The sequence below is a fragment of the Chiloscyllium punctatum genome, chromosome 1 (assembly GCF_047496795.1).
Source record: "Chiloscyllium punctatum isolate Juve2018m chromosome 1, sChiPun1.3, whole genome shotgun sequence".
Classification (NCBI taxonomy): Eukaryota; Metazoa; Chordata; class Chondrichthyes; order Orectolobiformes; family Hemiscylliidae; genus Chiloscyllium; species Chiloscyllium punctatum.
This window is the reverse complement of record NC_092739.1, coordinates 24,439,226-24,461,750: the sequence shown is the minus strand read 5'-3', so window position 1 is coordinate 24,461,750 and position 22,525 is coordinate 24,439,226. Positions and strand designations below refer to the sequence as shown.

The window sequence follows — 22,525 nt, the reverse complement described above, 5'->3', positions numbered from 1 at the left end:
CTAGTGTCAACTTAATTTGAGGGACAGGAATGATTCCTGATCTGCACCGATTTTGCAAATCATATGCTTGTGAGCAGCCAGGGCATAATGATTGGCTTCAGTACTCTTAAAGTATTGAAGGGATAAAACAGACAGCCTTTCAGCTCTTGCTTTCATTCTGCGAAAGTTTCAGGAACATGTGCCCTTATGAATGTTAGGAATGGGATGTGAAAGCCCCCATGGTCACTTGTGTACTTTGCCTCTAGAATCATAGAGATGTACAGCATGGGAACAGACCCTTCGGTCCAACCTGTCCATGCCGATCAGATATCCCAACCCAATCTAGTCCCACCTGCCAGCACCCGGTTCTTATCCCTCCAAACCCTTCCTATTCATATACCCATCCAAATGCCTTTTAAATGTTGCAATTGTACCAGCCTCCACCACTTCCTCTGGCAGCTCATTCCATACACGTACCACCCTCTGTGTGAAAACGTCGCCCCTTAGGTCTCTTTTATATCTTTCCCCTCTCACCTTAAACCTATGCCCTCTAGTTCTGGACTCCCCGACCCCAGGGAAAAGACTTTGTCTATTTATCCTTATCCATGCCCCTCATAATTTTGTAAACCTCTATAAGGTCACCCCTCAGCCTCCGATGCTCCAGGGAAAACAGCCACAGACTGTTCAGCCTCTACCTATAGCTCAAATCCTCCAAACCTGGCAACATCCTTGTAAATCTTTTCTGAACCCTTTCAAGTTTCACAATATCTTTCCGATAGGAAGGAGACCAGAACTGCACACAGTATTCCAACAGTGGCCTAACTAATGTCCTGTACAGCTGCAACATGACCTCCCAACTCCTGTACTCAATACTCTGACCAATAAAAGAAAGCATACCAAACACCTTCTTTACTAACCTATCTACCCGTGACTCCACTTTCAAGGATCTATGAACTTGCACTCCAGGGTCTCTTTGTTCTGCATCACTCCCCCGGACCTTACCATAAAGTGCTTTCCCAAAATGCAGCACCTTGCATTTATCTGAATTAAACTATATCTGCCACTTCTCAGCCCATTGGCCTCTCTGGTCAAGATCTCATTGTAATCTGAGGTAAACTCCTTCACTGTCCATTACACCTCCAATTTTGGTGTCATCTGCAAACTTACTAACTATATTTGTTCTGCTCCCAGGAGGACCAGTTCCAATACCATACAACCCAGATGGCCTCCTTCTTCAAAGACCGCAATTTCCCCCCCAGACGTGATCGACGATGCTCTCCACCGCATCTCCTCCACTTCCCGCTCCTCCGCCTTGAGCCCTGCCCCTCCAATCGCCACCAGGACAGAACCCCACTGGTCCTCACCTACCACCCCACCAACCTCCATATACATCGTATCCTCCATCGTCATTTCCGCCACCTCCAAACGGGCCCAACCATCAGGGATATATTTCCCTCCCCTCCCCTATCAGTATTCCAAACAGACCACTCCCTCCGTGACTCCCTCGTCAGGTCCACAGCCCCCACCAACCCAACCTCCACTCCCAGCACTTTCCCCTGCAACTGCAAGAAATGCAAAACTTGCACCCACACCTCCCCCCTTACTTCCCTCCAAGGCCCCAAGGGATCCTTCCATATCCACCACAAATTCACCTGCTCCTTCACACACATCATTTACTGCATCCACTGCACCCGATGTGGCCTCCTCTATGTTGGGGAGACAGGCCGCCTACTTGCGGAACGTTTCAGAGAACACCTCTGGGACACCCGGACCAATCAACCCAACCACCCCGTGGCTCAACACTTCAACTCCCCCTCCCACTCCACCAAGGAAATGCAAGTCCTTGGATTCCTCCTTCGCCAGGCCATAGCAACATGATGGCTGGAGGAAGAGCACCTCATCTTCCGCCTAGGAACCCTCCAACCACAAGGGATGAACTCAGATTTCTCCAGTTTCCTCATTTCCCCTCCCCCCACCTTGCCTCAGTCCCAACCCTCGAACTCAGCACCTCCTTCCTAACCTGCAATCTTCTTCCTGACCTCTCCGCCCCCACCCCATCCCCACTCCAGCCTATCACCCTCACCTTAACCTCCTTCTACCTATTGCATTTCCAACGCCCCTCCCCCAAGTCCCTCCTCACTTTTTATCTTAGCCTGCTTGACACACTTTCCTCATTCCTGAAGAAGGGCTCATGCCTGAAATGTCAATTCTCCTGCTCCTTGGATGCTGCCTGACCTGCTGTGCTTTTCCAGCAACACATTTTCAACTATATTTGTTATGCTCACATCCAAATCATTTATGCAAATGACAAAAAGTAGAGGACCCAACACCGATCCTTGTGGCACTCCACTGGTCACAGGCCCCCAGTCTGAAAAACAACCCTCCACCACCACCTTCTGTCTTCTACCTTTGAGCCAGTTCTGTATCCAAATGGCTAGTTCTCCCTGTATTCCGTGAGATCTAACCTTGCTAATCAGTCTCCCATGGGGAACCTTGTTGAATGCCTTACTGAAGTCCATATAGATCACATCTACCGCTCTGCCCTCATCAATCCTCTTTGTTACTTCTTCAAAAAACTCAATCAAGTTTGTGAGACATGATTACCCACACGCAAAGCCATGTTAGACTCAAACATTTTACTACTGTCCCGTTTATTCCATCAGCTATAACCTAGTAACACTGTATTGAGTGCGTTGTTGAAGTCCATGTCCTTCATATCTACATTCCAATTTATTAATCCACATTTTTCCATGTAATTATCAATTCTATCCAGAATAACTATTCCCTGATATTTAAAATAAACTGCCTAGTCTATAATTGCTAGGATTATCCTACAACCTTAGAGTCATAGAGATATACAGCACAGAAACAGACCCTTTGGTCCAACTCATTCATACCCTAAATCTAGTCCCATTTGCCAGCATTTGGCCCATATCTCTCTAAACTCTTCCTATTCATATATCCATCCAGATGCCTTTTAAATGTTGTAATTGTACCACTTCCTCTGGCAACTCATTCCATACACACACCACCCTCTGTGTGAAAAGGTTGCCCTTTATATTCTTTTTAAATCTTCCCTGCCTCAGCCTAAACCTATGCCCTCTAGTTCTGTACTCCCCCAACCCAGGGAAAAGACCTTGTCTGTTTACCCTATCCATGCCGTGATCAAAGATGTTACATTTGCAATAATCCAGTCCACTGGCACCACCCTGGAGCTTAGCAAAGAATGAAAGATTATTGCCCAGTGATACTGCACTTTACACTTCCACTTCTTTCTGTACTCCTGGATGCATCTCATCGGGTCCCAGTACCTTATCAATTTTAGATGCTGACAATCTATTCAATAACTCCTCCTTATCTATTTTGAACTCTTCTGGGAGCAAGATTTCTGTCGCCATGAACTCGTCAGGTAACATTTCCTTTCTAAATAAGATCAGATGCAAAGTATCCATTTAACACCTACACCATGTCACCAGCCTCCACTTGTAAATCCCTTTTTTGGCCCTACTTCTGTTTTTGCTGTTTATGTGCCTGAAGAACACTTCGGGATTCCCCTTTATATTAGTGACTAATCTTTTCTCATATTTTCTCTTTCCAACTCCAACATGTTTCGCAATGTCTTTCTAAATCTTCAGTATTCAGTTTTGTATTTTCAACCTGACACTTGTCATAGCATACATCTCCTTTATCTTAATCTCTATCTCCAATTGAATGACCCAGGATTAAAATGTTTCAGGTGTGATAGAAAGGAATGTAAAAGGGATGGGGGAGTTGTATTACCGGTAAGGGTGTATCTCACAGTTGTATTGAGAAAGGATACATCAAAGGACTGATGCAGTGAGGTAATATGCGTAGAACTCAGAAATAGGGAAGGTGAAATCACAATGCTGGAGGTATTCTTCAGGCCTCCCATCAGCCAGCAGGAGATAGAAGAGAGATTATGTAGATAGACTTTGGAAAGATGTAAAAACAACAGGGTTATTGTGTTGGGTGATTTTAACTTCCTCTGCATTGACTGGGACTCATTTCATGCTAAGGGCTTGGACAGGGCAGAATTTGTAAGGACCATTCAGGAAGGTTTTTGATGCAGTATGTAAACAGTCCAACCAAGGAAGGGGTTATACTGGATCTGGTTTTGGGAAATAAGTGCGACCAGGTAAATGAAGGACCAGTTGGGGAGCATTTCAGGAGTAGTGACCATAATACCATGAGTTTTAAGATATGCATGAATAGGGAATACAGCAGGCCTTGGATAAAAATGTTACACTGGGGGAAGGTAAACTACAATAATATTAGGCAGGAGCTGGAGAATTTGTATTGGAGGCGGATGTTTGAGGGTAAATCCACATTGGACATTTGATAAGAGTTCAGGAGCAGCACTTCTCTGCAAGAATAAAAGATAGGTATAGCACGTTACGTGAACCTTGGATGACCAACAATATTGTTATGACCTTTGTCAAAAAGAAAAAGGAAACATATGTAAGATCTAAGAGGATGGAAACTGACGAAGCCCTTAAAGTATATAAGGAAAGTAGATAAGAACTTAAACAAGGAATTAGAAGGGCTAAAATGGGTCATGAAGAGTCATTAGCAAACAGGATTAAGGACAATCCCAAGACTTTTTATACACATATAAAAAGCAAGAAGGTAACCAGGGAAAGGGTTGGCCCACTGAAGGACAAAGGAAGAAATCAATTTGTGGACTCAGAAGAGGTAGGTGAGGTCCAAAATGAATATTTTGCAATGGGATTCACCAAAGAGAAGGAGTTAGAGGAAGATAATCTCAGGGAAGGGAGTGTCAAATTTCCAAGCCAAGTTGCGATTAAAAAGGAAGAGGTATTGTGCATCTTAAAAAAGGTTAAAGCAGATCCCCAGGGCCTGATGGGAATCTATCCAAGAATAGAAGGAAGCAAGAGAACAAATTACTGGAGCATTGACAGACATTTTTGTATCCTTTTGGCCACAGGTGAGGATTGAAGAATAGCCAATGTTGTCCCATTGTTTCAGGGTAGCAGGGATAATCCAAGAAATTACAGGCCTATGAGCTTAATGTCAGTGGTATGGAAATTATTGGAAAGATTCTCAGATCTATACGCATTTAGAAGGAAATGGACTTATCAGATATCAACAGCATGATTTTGTGTGGGAGAAGTCGTGCCTCACTAACTTGATTGAGTTTTTTTGATGAGACGACAAAGATAATTGATGAGGGCAAAATCTATGGATTTTAGTAAAGCCTTTGCCAAAGTCCCTCATGGCAGACTGGTACAAAAGGTGAAGTCGCATGGTATTGGGTTGAGCTGGTAAGATGGATACAGAACTGGCTTAGCCATAGGACACAGAGGATAGAGGTGGAAGGTTGTTTTTCAGAACGGAGGGTTGTGACTAGACATGTTCTATAGGAATCAGTACTGGGACCTCTGCCATTCATGATCATCATAAATGATTTAGAGGAAAATGTGGCTGGTCTAATTAGTAAGTTTGCGAACAACCTAAAGACAGGTGGTATTGCGGATAGTGAGGAGGATTGTCAGAGGGTATAGCTGGGTTTCTCGAGCACTTTCTGTTTTTATTTCAGATCTCCAGAATTCACAATAATATGCTTTTATCTTCTTTGAAGGTAGCCAATGTCAAGCTACAGTATTTTCCTCTACATTCAATTCTAGTCAATCCCAGCCTGTTCTTACCCCAAGGAGGTCAGCTGACCCACAGTTAATTATTTTTATTTGGCCATTCAGCTGTCATCCTAAACCTTACAATATCATGATCACTGTCTCCAAAACGCACCCCCACTGACACTCACTTTGCTTGGCACACTTTATTCCCAAGAATCTAGATTGCATACAATGTAGAAACAGGCCCTTCAGCCCAACAAGTCCACACCAACCCTTCGAAGAGAAACCCACCCCTTATATTTACCCCTGACGAATGCACCTACACTACAGGCAATTTAGCATGGCCAATTCACCTAACCTGCACATCTTTGTGACTGTGGGAGGAAACCCGAGCACCCGGAGGAAACCCACGCAGACACAGAGAGAATGTGCAAACTCCACACAGACAGTTGCCCAAGGTGAGAATTGAACCCGGGCCCCTGGTGCTGTGAGGCAGCAGTGCTAACCACTGAGCCACCATGCCGCCCAAGTTTTAGCATTATCTCTTGTTTGGGTTGGACTGGATACATTGCTATTGAAAATTTGTCCAGACACAATCTAGGAATTGTTGGTTTTCACAGCTTTCTTCATGGCAATTATTCCAGTCTACATTTGGATAATTGAAATTCCTCATTATAGCTATTCTGTAGTGTCTGCACCTCTCTACAGCTTACATGCAGATTTGTTGCCCTACATCCTTACCAGTAGGTAGGAGTCTATAGACTGCAGTGAGTAATGTAATTGTGCACGTTTTGTTCCTTAGTTCTATCCATATCAACTGCATCCTTGAACTTTATGGAACAGCCTCTTTTTTTCAGCACGACAATGCGCTCTGTAACCAATACTGCTATCCCTCCTCAATTTTTATTCCCCTTTTCTATCTCTTACGAATGCCTTGTAGTCAGGAATTTTAAATTCATAGTACTGCCTTTCCTTGATCTAAGTCTCTGCTCTTGCTGCAACGTTGTAATTCCTCATGACAATCTTCACCTGCAACTCCCAATTTATAGACGAGACTCCATGCATTCACATCGATACATAGTAACCCTGATTTAGACTCCATTTCTTTCTTCCTTTCTGTGACTCCAACTAATAAATCCTATTCTCTATTCTAATGCTGTCTGTCTCTCCCAGTGTTTTGTGCACTCTGGTTTTATTTTCTAACATAGTTCTGGTTCCCACACTTGCCAAGTTAATTCCTCCCAGAAGTAATAGCAAAATACCCCTCAAGGAAATCAGTCCCAACTTTATTCAGGTACAACCTACCGCTTTGTACAAGTGCTAACTCCCCTCGGTGCTAGTCCCAGTGTCTCAGGAATCTAAAGCCTTCCATAATGCACCATCTTTCCAGCCACACATTCATCTGTCTTATTGTCCTACTTCTGTAGTCAATTGCACATGGCACTGGGAGCAAACTGGAGATTATTACAACTGAGATCCTGCTTGCTAACTTTCTACTTAGCTTGCCAAAGGTCTGTGATTGACTTATCTATCATGATGATAGAAGTTCTGTCATCAGCTTAAAATAGATAAAGAGGAATTATTGGATGCATTGAAGTTGATAAGTTACTGGGACCTTTTACCCTTTGACTGAAATCTTCAATTAGCAATAGCCTCACATCTTCTCTCTCTCAGTGTTCTTTTGGCCATGGTGCTGAAATAAAAGATGCCCAGAAAATGCACATTCCAAACCAATCAAGCCATTCAACATTTCCTACAAATACATCTATTTCCTTTGTGGATCTACGTTGTGCCAATTTCATAATTAGCTTTGCTTGTCCTGGTGATCCTATAAAGTGCCAACCCAATGGTGCAGCCTGGCTTGTTGACTCTCACTGGGAAGGATGACAAGATGTTGTTGCAGGATGCCCATCTGTAGCCTTGAGTTTAGAAGCCCTGACTTTAGATTGCACCACTTTGTCACGGGTGGCAGCAGTCTGGACTGACTGGCTGATGGACAACATCCATGACATTGATGTAGTAACAGTGGTGTGAACATGAACGCTATTATTTTGAGAGAAGACAGTAGACATGAGTTCCTTGTAACCAATACTGGTGATCAAGTGCAGCACCTCAGCAACACTAGAAGGGCAGACTATTAGGCTGCTATATGACTCCACAAGTCTCTCTGAACAATGAGGACAATCTGAAATTTGACAGCCACAAGCTGAGAATAGATTACCTCTGTCCATGTTTCCCACACTAAGTTCTATTTGTGCTACAACGAAAGGTAACAAATTCAGCCATTAGATGCTGCATCTCGACAGGGTAGCATTAGTAACTGATTGGGCCATCACTTTCACACTGAAAAGGATGAACTTAAGTCAAAATGCATCTCCCCTTTAAAAGACTGAGGCTGATGTTAAGTAGCACAGGCAAGCTTAAACTAATTCAAGCTTTTCTCCAAATTACATCACCTGCTATTGCATGTAAATTAGCAGGCAGTATAAGATGTATTGCTTTCATCAGAAGACATTGACATCGGTTAATCCATGTCATAATCATTATTTCGTTTTCATCACGTTTGGTTCCCTGTGTTGAACTTCATTCTTCATTCAAGCTGAAATGAATGAGATAATATTTTGAGTCAGTATTAATCATGAGTAAAATAAGGCACCTTGAACTTCTTAATTTTCCAACAAGATGCATTATACTGACAAAGGTAGCTGAGAAATAAACACAGCTCCACGTATTGTATCTGAGACTGGCTCAGCTCAACTAAAGTTCTCATGGTAAATTTCAAAATAACCCAAATCTGAACCCTTTGGATTCATTGACAATTATATGGGTTTTAGAGAAATTAAATTGTGTAAGTTCTGGACCTGCCTCCTGATGGCATGAGAAACTGAGAAACAAACAAATTTTTAAAAAGATAAATATATATCGACAACTGTGTTGCTCTTACCCACTGTTTTTGTCCTGGTTTTACTAGATGAAATTTACAGTCAAAGTGAAAGAGTCAAATGTAGACATTTCAGTGAGTTACTTATCCTGCATTCTGCGATGCACACAGACATTCAATTTAATTTAAGTGATTGAGCAAATATAATTTCCCCAGAAAGCAACTTGTAGAATGTTCACCTGTTTTCCCATGTGATCCTGGGAGGGTAATTGCTTTGAGATTGGAAATCTAGAAGCTGGGTTTGCGCTCTGTAGAGCAAAGGGAGTTAATAGAGGCATTCAAAATTGTGTAGGAGGTTAACAGCCGGGATAGAGATTAAAGGAGGACTCTGAGGATACTGATTTAAGATTATCAACCAAAGAAGCTTTAGATGTAGAAGTAGGAAAATTATTTTTACTTAACGAGTTGTTATAATTTGGAGCACACTGCCTGAAAGGGTGGTGGAAGCAGATGCAAAATGAATCTGAATATATACTTACAAAAGAAAAGACTGCAAGTCTATGGGTGGAACTAATTGGATGGTGGTTTCGATAGTGCCACAGTGGATCAAAAAGCTTGATCCTGTGTTTTTAGATTTATAATTTCGTCTGATGGAGGATGCCAAGGAGGTGTGTTTGTTTTTCTCAACAATTTAGTGAGAATGAGAGTAAAGCGAAACCTACTTCATTGTTTCCTGATGACTTTGAAAAATTGTGTTGAGAGATTTCTGCTTTCATAATCAAAAAGAACTTTCAACCACAGGAGAGAAATGTAAATGTGAAAGAAACTCAATTTTCTATTTATTACTAAACTCCGTTTTCTCTGCCTTGCACACTGTAATTCCACTTTACTTCACACTATCTCTCCTTTTACCATTGAAAAGCTGCATTCACTATAGAATGGCTGTTTTCTTGAGTTTTGTGTTTTTTTCCAAATCATTCACAGGATGAGGTTATCACAGGCCAGTTCAACATTTATTGCCAGTCTCTAATTAACCCAGGGGAGGTGGTGATGAACCATCTTCTTGAATCACCCCAATCGATGTTGCATAGGTACACCCAGCACTTTTAGAACGAGAGTTCCAGGATTTTAGACCAGTGACAGTGAAGGAGCAGTGATACAGTTCCAAATGAGAATAGGGGTGGATGCTGAAGTGCACCTTATAGGTGGTATACGCTTCTGCTAGTATGTGTCCATTTTCGATTAATGAATGCTTGTGGATTTGGTGCCAGTCAAATGGGCTTCTTCATTTGAGCTGATATAAAATGGCTTGAGTGTTGTTGGAGCTGCACTCACCTAGGCAGGTAGGGAATATTTTCATCACACTCTGAATTCATGTCTTGGAGGGACATTGGTGGTTATCCACCATCCATGGACTGGATCTTGCATTTTTAAGTGGGTGACAGAAGTAGAATAGAAACTCAACATGGTGAATCAGCATCAGGTAGTGAAGTTGGGCATTAATAGCACAAAGGTGGCAGTATGAGAAAGGGAGGAGACTGGGGGAAGGAGGATGATAGTAGAAGAGAGGATATCTCCACGTCTAATTGGGAGTCCAGGCTGGAACACTTGAAGGAGAGGGATGATAACAAAAATTTAGTCAGAGTTACAAATTTAAGTGACTTCTCAGCTTCTCTTTTCTAATTATGATAGACCCAAAACCATAAATAAACAAAATAAAATAAAATATTCTGACACTGTCTCCTTCCATGCAGATCCCAGATACAGGACTTTGCATCTATCTTTTGCTGCCTCCTCATAGCTTCCACAAAGCTTTACTTTGTCCCATCCAATGCCTGAGATATGCGATATGCTACTCAAAATTGCACAAAAATCAGCTCTCTAATAAGCTCCATTGCTTGTTAGTGAGTCATTTGAAAATATCAAGTGGGCTTCCAATGCATGCCTGCTCATCTTCGACCATATCTGAGACTGGAGTAAAGAGTTCAGATCACTAATACATCATTATCATATCATATTTGTGGGTGGCACGGTGGCACAGTGGTTAGCACTGTTGCCTCACAGCACCAGAGATCCGGGTTCAATTCCCACCTCAGGTGACTGACTGTGTGGAGTTTGCACATTCTCCCCGTGTCTGCGTGGGTTTCCTCCGGGTGCTCCGGTTTCCTCCCACAGACCAAAAATGTGCAGGTTAGGTGAGTTGGCCATGCTAAATTGCCCATAGTGTTAGGTGAAGGGATAAATGTAGGGGAATGGGTCTGGGTGGGTTACACTTCGGCGGGTCGGTGTGGACTTGATGGGCCGAAGGGCCTGTTTCCACACTGTAAGTAATCTAATCTAATCTATTTGAAGTATGCGTTTGAGGTGGCCTGTTTGCAGCTTTAAGGGGCTAGTCCCATATTTCAATTGTTCTTTGACTCATGATCCTGGAAATGCAATGCTATTCATTCATATTCAACTCCTGTCTCCAGCAAGACAACATTCAATGTATGTTTATAGAGTCCTAAAGAACAGAAACAGACCCTTCAGTCCATCTCGTCCATGCCGACAAGCTTTTCCAAAGTAAACTGGTTCCTTTTGCCTGTATGTGGCCTATATCCCTCAAAAGCTTTCCTAATCATGTATCTGTCCTAATGTCTTTTAAATTATGTAACTGTACCTGCATCTACCACTTCCATGAAGCCCACAAGAAAAGTGCATCACAAAATATAGTACTTGTCTTTCTGTCCAAGATTTCATCAAGATAACGCCAAGAAGTTACTGCAGGAGGGTATATTTTATGCACCTTAGCTCATTAATAAATAGTGCAATTTCAGCAGATGTGGAAGTGAACATCCAGATATAATCTAAACAGTTAAGAGGCTAATGTAGATTAAGACCATTTTCTAACCAGCATCACTAAATGGGCTGGACTGCTGGCTAACTGCTTCATTGTGAAATGTTGGGTGATCTACCTAACAGTGACTTCCCTAAAAAGAGCAAGCCAAGATAAACAGATTTAACTGACTGCTGTAGCAATCTCTGCAGGAAGTTATCACTGGTTAGAAAATAACATCTGTAAGCCACACCAGTGCGTTGTGCATTTGTGAAGCTTAATGTCCTTTTAAGAATGATTATTTGACAGATACTGTACATGTGAAAATATGACATGCTAACATAATGACAAGGTTACAGGCAGTAAAGCGTTGGTGTAGTAATAAAGTAGATTTTGGAATTTATCATGTCTGAAGGCAGTGAGCCACAATTTGAGGGGACGTATATATTATTTGTAGTATCCAGATAAAATCTATTTATTTGCATGCAGAAAATACATAAAGGGGTGAATGATACCTTCTGCCATGCAGTTATAGGTCTGTTAACTCCAAATTATATTGGGCTGTATTTTATTGTTTTATTACAAAATGTTTTCTTAGATTTATCTGCTCACTTGGATCACATGAATCAAGTATGATACCCAAAAGTATACTATTGATGTGATTTCCTAAGCAGTGTCATCAAAATTCCATTATGAATTTGATACATATCAAGTCAGCATTCTAGCCATCACCTTAGAGCACTGCTGCGCTCACAATGACAATATTCTATTATGGTTCAAGGAGCATTAGCAACTGATGACACGACAGAACTTTTCTGAATCACCATCCAATGTGGGGGAAATCTGTGTTCTAAACTATAATCTGTGTTCTAAACTATAATCTGTGTTATAAACTATAAATCATGTTCTAAAAGGCTATCTCTACAAAGTAGCTGCTATAGAGCAATAACTGAATAATGTTTCTTAAAAGTAACTGAAATAACTCTACAGAGGCCAGTATCCCATCACCAGGTCACCTTTTATATGTATATGGAGAGCCCTTGACACTGATCCAGCTTCCTCAGAGACAGGTCTCAGAGTGAACAGAACCTCTGACACGTAGGTTTAGTCAGGGCTCCCCGATTGGACCAGATTCACAGCCCCAATCAGGGAGCTCATATTCCATGATGTCCACCTGGCTGACCTCATTACAATCACAACCAATCATCCCTCCCCCTCTGAGTCTGAAGATTTACAACCTGAGGTGCTTAGAACACAAGTTTCCCTTCGAAGTTGGGTTCCCACCTGGAAGAAACATCTAAGGGCCATGTTTAAGTTCTCTAAGTGCTCCTAATTGGTCTTTCCTGTTAAAGCACGTCATCTAAATAAATAACAACCTGGAATAGACTGTATAAAATGTTCTCCATCATTAATTGCAAAGGCTGATGCTACTCCAAGCAGCAGTCTCGTATATTGGTGCATGCCCTTATTAATTGTAGCATACCTCTGGGAATCCTCATCTAACCGTAACTGCAAGCATTCATGTCCAGCTTCATGAAGGACAGCCCCCTGTCAGTTTTGCGTTTAAATCCTGTATACAAGAGATTTGGTATTTGTTCACCTGCAAAACTCGGTTTATCATTTGTTTAACGTCCCTACAAAAGCAAACCAACCTACCGGGTATCACAATCAGTAGGGCCGGTACTGCCATTTTCTACAAGCTGTTGTGGTTTGGTGGTTTCCATAATCAAATATCACTGGACAGGTCTTACAAAATAGTGTAATAGCTTTCTGGTCAACATGCAAGTGGTCTTGGCTCCTTTGATGGTTCCTAGACCTTTCTGAAAAACCTCCAAGTATTTAATTAGGAGTTCACTCAGGCAGCCATTTTCTAATTTAAAAATGTTGAGCCAATCTAGGTGAATCTTTCTCAATCAATTTTGCCCATCAAGTTTGTGTCCAAGCCTTTTACTACGATCAGTAGTTACTGAACTGACTGCTTCTCATAAGAGACCGGAACCAAAGTTGTACCCTTAATCTGTAAAGGTTCCTCAGTGTAGACTTTCAGCCCAGCTGAATTCCTGTGCAAACATAAGGGTTGGAGTGCAGAGCAAATTTTGTTAAAGTTTGCTTCTGCAATCACTGAAACAGTCACATTGAAATTTACTTCCATTTGAATTGGTTGACCATTTAACCAAAAATTTATTTTGATTAGTTCTGATTTGAATGTTAGTAAACAAAAGAACTGTTCTAAGCTAGATGTAGGTGGACTTTCCAGGGCATGTACTCTCCTGCATAGCGGCCTAAGAGTTCTCTTACTCAATTTAAGTCTCTGCGTGCCTGCAGCAAATGCAATGGCTAGCTGGCCTGAATCCTGAAGAAAATGTTAACTGTTTGGCCAAGACCTGACTTTGTTTAGGTGGCTTGCTGACCAGAAGTCCCTCTCTTCAGGATATGTCCTGAATGAGGCTATGCAATTGCCTTCAGTCAAAAGGTGTTCCCCAAGCACTTCCATCAGTATGCACTGTAACTCATATGCTCCATTTGCCACATGTGCCAATGACTTATAGTGCCTGTTTGAAGTCTCCTTGGGGTTCAGCTAGTGGGTGCTTTTGCATGGTTACATCATTAGTTACATCCACCAAACATTCTCTCAGCATCTCATTAAGAGTTAAACCAAAATCACATCCCTCTGCCAGTCATCCTAACCCAGTCAAAAATCCTAATACGGATTCCCATGGTTCTTGAATTGCTGAGTAAAGCCGATACTGTCTCAGAATTGTAGGAGGCTAGAGGTCCTGGTATTTATTAACTAGATTCATTGATTCTTCAGTATCTCAGGGAAAGTTAGGCTCCTAATAACCGAAAAAACTGCAGTTCTGCAAACTGTCAGAAAAATTACTTGCTGCTTTTCATCTGCCCCAGTGTAACCTGTCTGGAAAAACAATAGTTTTTTTTTATGCGTACTGCATCCATTTTTTGATGGCAGCATTTAACGAGTCAAGCTTCCCAAATAACTGGATGATGTCAGAAATGCTGACCCAACTCAAAGACAACTGTTGCAAACATATTTCTTTAGAAGAGTGCACTTCTGTCATCATCATAAAATAACTCCACAGAGGTCAGTATCCCATCACCAAGTCATCCTTTATTTACAGATAGAATGTCCTCAACACAGATCCAGCTGCCTCAGAGCAAGCGCTCAGAGTAAACAGAATCTCTGACATTCCTGTTTATAACTGTCAGCCAAGATTCCTCGATTGGACCAGATTAACAGTCCAAATCAGGGAACTCATATTCTCTATGTCCACCTGGCTGACCTCATTACAATCACTATATCCACTATTCCTTACTTAACCCTTATTGCAAATAAATTGTGCCACAGGGGTGGGTTTACAAATCTAATGCCAGTCCTCTGACTTACCTCCAACAGTTCTCAAGTATTTATAAGTAAAAACTGCCGCCTTGTACTAGTGGAATGTGTCTCCTAGATAGAAACTAAATTTTCGATATTAATTTATGAGCTGATATTGAATGTTGGTACTAACCCAAGTCCAGAAATCTGAGAATTAAGTTGTACAAATACCAGATATTTTATCTCTAGCTCAACATTTATATACAGGTAGTTCTCCTATAACACGTATTTATTAAGGCTACTTGGTTGGATCGCAATTTGTGAATTGTGGACTTTTTTTCATAAAGCAAAGTCCAGTTCACTGTTACGTGATTCCATCCCTGGGACTATCTACACAATAAAACCCAACCTCAGGATCCTCTGTCTGCAAAATGCAAATTCAATGTGTTCAGCTAAAACAGGAATGCAATCAGCTCTGTAAGCCTTGAAACTTAGCTTGAAACTGGGAATTATAGTCTGCATTTAGAAGCAAGTTTTTTCAAACTGGAGAAGAATCTTAAAGAGGACTGGAATTCCGTGTGGGCATCACATGTTCAGTGGTTTGTGGTGAAAAGCTTTGTGAAAGATACAGTGTTGTAGTCACTTAAAGTGTTAAATTTCCCAAACTGTTTCATTAAAATATATGGTTTTAACATTTACGTAGACTGTGCTTGTGTTTGCGTTTGGCTAACTATTGCTTTTGTTTCGAATTTTACTGATACTTTTGGAAGTTTGCCGCAACCCTGTTTTACCCATAGACACATTATTTATATTGCACATTTCTTATGACACAGTATCGCACAGGAACACAACTACTGTGTTACAGGATAACAATTTGTAATTTACCTGATACTATCACCTAAAATAACATCCACTTTTAAGTATCAGGTTCAATAACTGCCTTGTATTTGGGAATTGATGGTCTGGGCTACACTCACATCTGTACCATTTAGGAGGTTCTTGTGGTGTAGTGCTAGTGTCCTTACATATGAACCAGGAAGCTCAAGGGGTGTATTGTAACACCTCTGCACATGTTGATTGATATCACTGTCAGTACCATTTGGTTACTTTCATTTCTTGTGTCGCATGTTATCACGCTGAGTATATAGCATCTGGAATCAGAAACTATCAGGGGGAAAATTCTTTTCTTTCCCAATTTGAATAACACCCACATTGCCATTTGTTTTCTATCGCTAAACCAACTTTGTACTCATGTTGCTACTGTCTTTCCCCTTCATTGGTTTTAGCTTTGCTGAGAAGTCTGTAATACAGCACATTATCAAATGTATTTTGGAGATCCATAAGCATCACTACAACCACATATAATCGTCTCTGTTCCCTCAAAGAATGACCCAAGAAAGCCAATTCAAGATATTTTTCCCTTAATAAAATCATGCTGGAATTCCTTAATTCATTCAAATTTACAATATCAAAAATCTCAAGACATACACGATGATATTATATATTAATGCTTCAATACATAAGCCAATATCAAAATGAATTAATATCTTTGATAAAACATCTTCATAGTGCTGTTTTTACATACACAAGCAATTCCTGTAAGACCTAACTCTTTGCTGTGACTGAGTACATTTATAACTCAGCATAAATTTCCCATGATCCCATCTACCTTGGCAACTTTTTGAATAAAGTTAGGTTCAAACAATTAATCTTCTGGTTAGTAACTTAATAATCCTACAGCAGTCAGCCTCAATGACCATGTATCACTATTCAAACTTACACATCCTACTCCAGACTCTGTGCTGTTCATTTCATAGTCCTTCAAGCAAATGCATTGTTGCTTGCCTTGTTCATGCAGATACCTTGGACGCACCTTTCCACCATGAACATTGGCACTCCACTTTCAGGAGATATCAACACAATCCTGGCATTCTCCAGTGCATTGACACCACACAGTACAATGACAGACAGCTCTAAGAAAGCACACTGGCAACCAGTAATGTACATTTGCATTGGTTATAGGAACCACACAGAGATAGGAACCCATTATACAGCATGGGTCAGGCTTGCTATCACAGAAAGCATTCATGCATGCCTTGCCCAGTTGTTCCTTGCATAGGTAATTGATGCAGTCACGCAAACAGGTAGGTAGCTGTGCTGTGCAGCAGTCCTCACTCAAAGGTGCATTTGTCTTTTCTTCTGTCAATGTGCCCAACACTCTATCAACTGTGCCTTGTGACCTACTGAGTGGCCAATAAGAGGGATGAGTGTAGTGTCATTGAGGACATTTGTGTCCTCCAAACAGGGGTCTAGGCATGTAAGGACCAGCACTTGCCAGTTGAAGTCATCCAGGGAGTTGCATCATGGTTATTCTACCACATCCATTTGCAGACAGTGAAGAGATAAGTGGGTTGGCAGAAAAGGGGAGTGGGACAGGTAGGCCTGTGTAGGCAAATAGTTGAGTGATGATCTGGGTAAGTGTAAAGTCTGTCGGGTTAACAGAGTGGACATGTAAGAATGAAGAGGGTGATAATGAGGGTCTCAGTGTCGTGGCGATGCTGAGGCTGTTCAGAACAACAAAAATGAGAACACAATGTGTTAAGTCTGGCCTGTTAAAAATAATTACTCTTTGATTGTAAATTCAGTAACAGTGATTATTGATGTTAATAAGATGTCATCCGTCCTTTGAATCAAGCATTACTGTAATCATCGATAAAATGTGGAGCTGGAAAAACACAGCAGATCAGACAGCATCAGAGGGGCAGGAAAGTCAACATTCGGATTAGGACTCTTTATCAGGTCCTGACCCAAAACGTCGACTTTCCTGCTCCTCCGACGTTATCTGACCTGCTGTGTTTTTCCAGCTCCACATTTTATCAACTCTGACTTAAAGCATCAGCAGTCCTTACTATCTCCATTATTGTAATGATTATGTTCTTGACAAAAGCCTAAAGGAGCTGTAGTTAACAATTACAGTTAGCAATTATGGTTAGTGTATAGAAAATAGTATAAGAAAGAAAATTAATGGAAGTCAGGGTTTAAGGATGTTCAGGTGAGAAAGAGGTTGCGTTTGTACAAGGTGGATATTGTCTGTTAGTGAGGCTTTTAGTCGTAATTCAAAATAAAAGTTGGTGGCATGTTTAACCAGGGAATGTTGGAAATGGTTTGTGAAAGTGTAGCATTAAGAGAATGTATGTTGTGTTGGTGCTCAGGCGATCAGGAATAAAATGGAGAGAAGGTGTATTCTCCTAACTGCCTTGTTTACTTCTGAAATAGTTCTAAGGATAAAGAAAATGGCATTCTGTACCATCTCCCTCCACCTAGCATGGGATAATTCTGGTTGAGTTGGTGGCACATAGCTTCATGGGTTTATTCATCTTCTGCATCTCTGCAAAATGTTATCCTTTAGTTTATATTATCTCTCCTTATTATTTATTTAAAAGTTACTACTTCAAACATAAAAACATTAAATTGCATTTGCTGCATTTTTGACCATTCTACTAAACTGTCAACATCCTTTTGAAGTCTATCTTCATCCTGCTCATATTTCACAATACTTTCAAGTTTTGAGGTACCTGAAAATCTTGACATAATGCCCAATACATATAGAAATCTAGTGCTGCTCCTTAGAGAAATCCCTATAGATCCGGCTGCAATCTGAAAGCTAATGGTTCATCCATACTCTCTGAGCTAGGTTGAATGTTCCTTCTCCTCTGCCACCGGCCAGTGGATTTGAAGACTGTGAGAGGGTGGGTGCTCACATAATTGGCTAGCAGCATTCGAAGATAGGATTTCCTTCCAAGAGAAGTGCAAAGTTTTGCCTTAAAGCAAGAAATGCTTTTCCCAGTATGAAATTGTGATGGGATAATGTCAGGACCAGGGAGAGTGTTCCTAGCAACCTTTGAGCTAGCGTGTAGGGATTATATCACCTGTAAAATCCAGCCCTGTTTCAATTAATCATCTTTGTATCTATGTTAATCTTTTGTTCTGTTGGCAAGCCTTTGAGGTGGCACTTTATCACACAACTTTTGTAAATCAATGTTTACCATATGAACTATGGAATTCTCATCAACACTTTCTATGAGTGCATCAAAAATTTAATCATGTTAGTGAAGTGTCATTCTGAATTTTGTCCTCAATTATGGTTTATACAAACTTTCCCACTACTGAAATTAAATAAACAGGCCTGATGCTGCTCAGCTTGTAAGTTTAACAACACAGAGGGTAGGAATGGTGCTAATGGAAAAACTTGCAATCAGTAAATATACCTCTTTTGACTTGAAGTAGGCCAATTATTTTGTTGTTGTGTTGGGAGGATTTTTGAAAGTTAATTTGCAATGAATCAATTTTATCTGTAGCTTCTTACAAATGCACGAATAGGAAAGGTTAGAGGGATGTGGGCCAAATGCAGGAAAATGGGGCTAGTTTAGTTTGGGAAATCTGGTCAGCATGGATGAGTTGGATTAAAGGTTCTGTTTCCATGCTGTAGGATTCTGACTCTACTGAACATTTATTTCCTTAAAATGGCTTATTCTAAGGCATTATCACGTGTGCAGCATTATTTGTATATTTTGTTAGAAATATACCTCTTAATGGATTATCTTCTTATTTTCTGTTACAATTTTTGTATGACCTATTCCCCACTCTGGTTCTGCCTTCAACATAAGGAGATGTGGCCAAAGTGAATTGCATTGCCTGTGTTCTATGACTGCTATGTCAATGGAACACAGGCAATGCATATTTGATGACATTCTTGCCCTCTAGAAACATGCATTTATCTTGTTTATGTGTGCTGACCTTGATAAGTTTCAGCATTTAACCATTACCTTTAACAATGATTCAACAGCTTCTCGAAAGGTAATTGGACTAGAGAGCTTTTGAGAGTAAAGCATTGACATTGAAATTGATCCCAGTGTTAGTAAAGGAATCAGAAGCCCTGGAAATGCTGCTGGCATGGTTGCACACAATAATGGGAATGTTATAAGCCGAGTTGATATTAATACTGGACAAGGCAAAGCCCAGAGTGAAACCTGGCTTGATAACCCCTAACTTCGTTTCTCTCTTTTTTTCGGTTGATATCAGTTATTGAGCACATTGATAAAGAATCTGCAAGTGTACTTTTAACAGAAAGCATGAAAATGTTTACTAAACAAGAATTATATTACATTAAATGAAATGTTTGGAAATATTTCAATATGAAGGATTCAAACTCACTATTACTTTTGTCCCAAGAACATCCTCAGTGTAGATTCACATTGTTTTTACACTAAGGTTTCTTGCTCAGGCGGGTACAGCTTCAATCAGTTTACTTCACATGACAATAAAACCTAATTTTAATTCTAGTTGTAATTCTGACGAACTTATGTGAGTTCACTAGATATGTTTCTTCAGCTGCCATCATCCTCCAAGGAACCTAAAACAAATTACAAACTAAACCTGCCATCACTTTAACTTCAGAGCAAGCACAAGAGTTCCCTAAGCTCAGTTTTCAGTAATATTACAAGATTTGTTTCTCAAAAATAACTAACTGACTTCTGGATTTTTCTGTTTCTTTGTATGACTCTGGATCCATGTTGTTTCTGTAGCACAGTTGTTTCTTTTCACTAATGCACCAAGCCAACATTCCCAGCTCTTCATTACTAGAACAACACAAAATATAAATCAAACTTATAGTTGTATATTGCTCCTCATATCTCTCAGCAAATCCACCCAGGGTTAGAAGAGCTGATATTTCTTTGACTTTTTTTTTAAAGTTTGTGGGATGGGGATGTGGGCATCGCTGGTTGGCCAGCATTTTCATTGCCCATTCCTAGTTGCCCTTGTGAAGGTGGTGGTGAGCTGCCTTCTTGAACTGCTGCAGTCCAACTGCTGTGGATTGACCCACAATGCCCTTAGGGAGAGAATTCCAGGATTTTGACCCAGCGACAGCAATATATTTCCAAGTCAGGATGAAGAGTAGCTGGGAGGGGAGCTTGCAGATAGTGGCGTTCCCATGTATCTTCTGCCTTTGTCCTTCTAGATGTAAATAGTTGAGAGTTTGGAAGGTGCTGTCTGAGGATCTTTGGAGAATTTCTGCAGTGCATTTTGTACATAGAACACACTGCAGCGAGTGATCACCAATGGTAGAGGGAGTGTATGTATATGTGGGAGTGATGTTCAAAATATTTGAGATGACTGAATTATTATGTTATGGACATTGCTACCGACCTGCAGGTTGAACAAAATAACAGGGAGCCACATCACCAGACCATGCCAGGCTGCTAATAAGTGGCCACCTGGAGTAAAACGATCTCAGCCATTTGGAAGAAAGCTCTGTAATGTAGGAAAAATGTCAGGCAGCACACTACCCTTCATGACTCTAATGACTTTGTAGGCTGTTTTCCTCCTGCAGTGACAAACAAGCAGGTATTAAGGGAGATGAAGGTGAACGGCCCAACAATGACTGTTGGTGAGGGTGGGGAGGTGTCCCAAGTGAGTGAGAAAGCAGTATGGAAGGCAAGCAGGGTTAGTCATGTCAGGTATTGGGGTAGTTGCCAGCAAGTGAGGGAAGATATTGCAGGCAAGTTAGAACATGAGAATGTGAGCCGTGTTGCAAAACGGGTATAACAGCAGAGATAGAGTGAGTGTGAGGTATCAGAGAAATAATAGTGGCACGCAGAAGAACATTGACCTTCTTCCTAAAACATTAGCCAGTGCTCCAGATGGTGAGATCATGCTACCCTGGGTGGTAATCTCAGAACTGCTGGAGTGACCAACTCTGCCAGTCCTGGAGGAAGGCAATGACTGTCCTCTGCCCCACCCCCTTCACTTGCCTGTTTCTGAAGAAGAGCACCAATATCCCCATCTCTGCTATGTCTGGGACTAATGTCACAAACCATGCAGGGCAGCTCTGACTGACAGTGGTTGTCAGATAGTATAACAGTCTTTTAAAGATGGTGCGTTGATAGGGATACCAGTGTGTTTAGGGATGTGACAGCAATGGCAGATTCTTCTGGACACGTTGAGTGGACGAATTGGGCTCACGTCAGATGTGAGGGCTATCATGGGGATGGACTAGATGGTTCATGAAGCATGATTGAGATGATAGTGCAAGAAACTCACTAGGCCTCATGCAGAGAAAGACAATGAAATTGAGACATCAAAATATTGTTAAGATTCAGAGCTAGTAATCTGGTGGATTTGAATCAGCTGGAACAGTGGCTCAGTGGTTAGCATTGCTGCCTCACAGTGTCAGGGACCAGGGTTCAATTCCACCCTCAGGTGATTGTCCATGTGGAGGTTGTACATTCTCCCCTTGTTTGCATGGGTTTCCTCCGGGTGCTCGCATTTCCTCCCACAGTCCAAAGATGTGCAGGCTAGATTGATTAGCCATGGAAAATGCAGGGTTACAGGGATGGGATGGGTCTGGGTGGGATGCTTTTCGGAAGGTTGATATGGATTTGATGGGCCGAATAGCCTACGTCCACATTGCAGGGATACATGATTCATATTTCAAAAAAGGCTACAAGAATTGGAAATTGCTTGAAAATGTTTTGAGACTGGTTTCCAACCTAAAAAATGAATTATCTTTAAAACTGGAGATTCTCTGACTGTTTGGGGATATCCGCAGGTATCTCTCAAACAGTATTTCCCAGGCTAGCTTGCGACATAGGGATAGGGTGATTCAAGATTCAGTCACTGCATCTACTTTACCAAGCTGTAAGGGGCAACATGGATTAGCCAAAACCTAAAGTAATCCCAAATTCCTGTGAAATTGTTATTTTTAATCTTTCAGGCCTCATAAACTCTTTTTACTTTTTACAAGAACCGATTAAAAACCCTGTTATAGCAGGCAATTAATCATGTTATAATTTGCTTTTTACTTCATGGATTTCCAAAAAACAATGCAACAGCTATTGATA

General features: G+C 41.1%; 1 protein-coding gene across 5 annotated transcripts in view; it reads left to right on the top strand.

The window, feature by feature from the left end:
* The window catches only part of slc2a9l2 (solute carrier family 2 member 9, like 2), a 390,239-nt gene that overhangs the window by 357,420 nt on the left and 10,294 nt on the right, over positions 1-22,525 (top strand). The gene's annotated exons all lie outside the window — the stretch shown is intronic.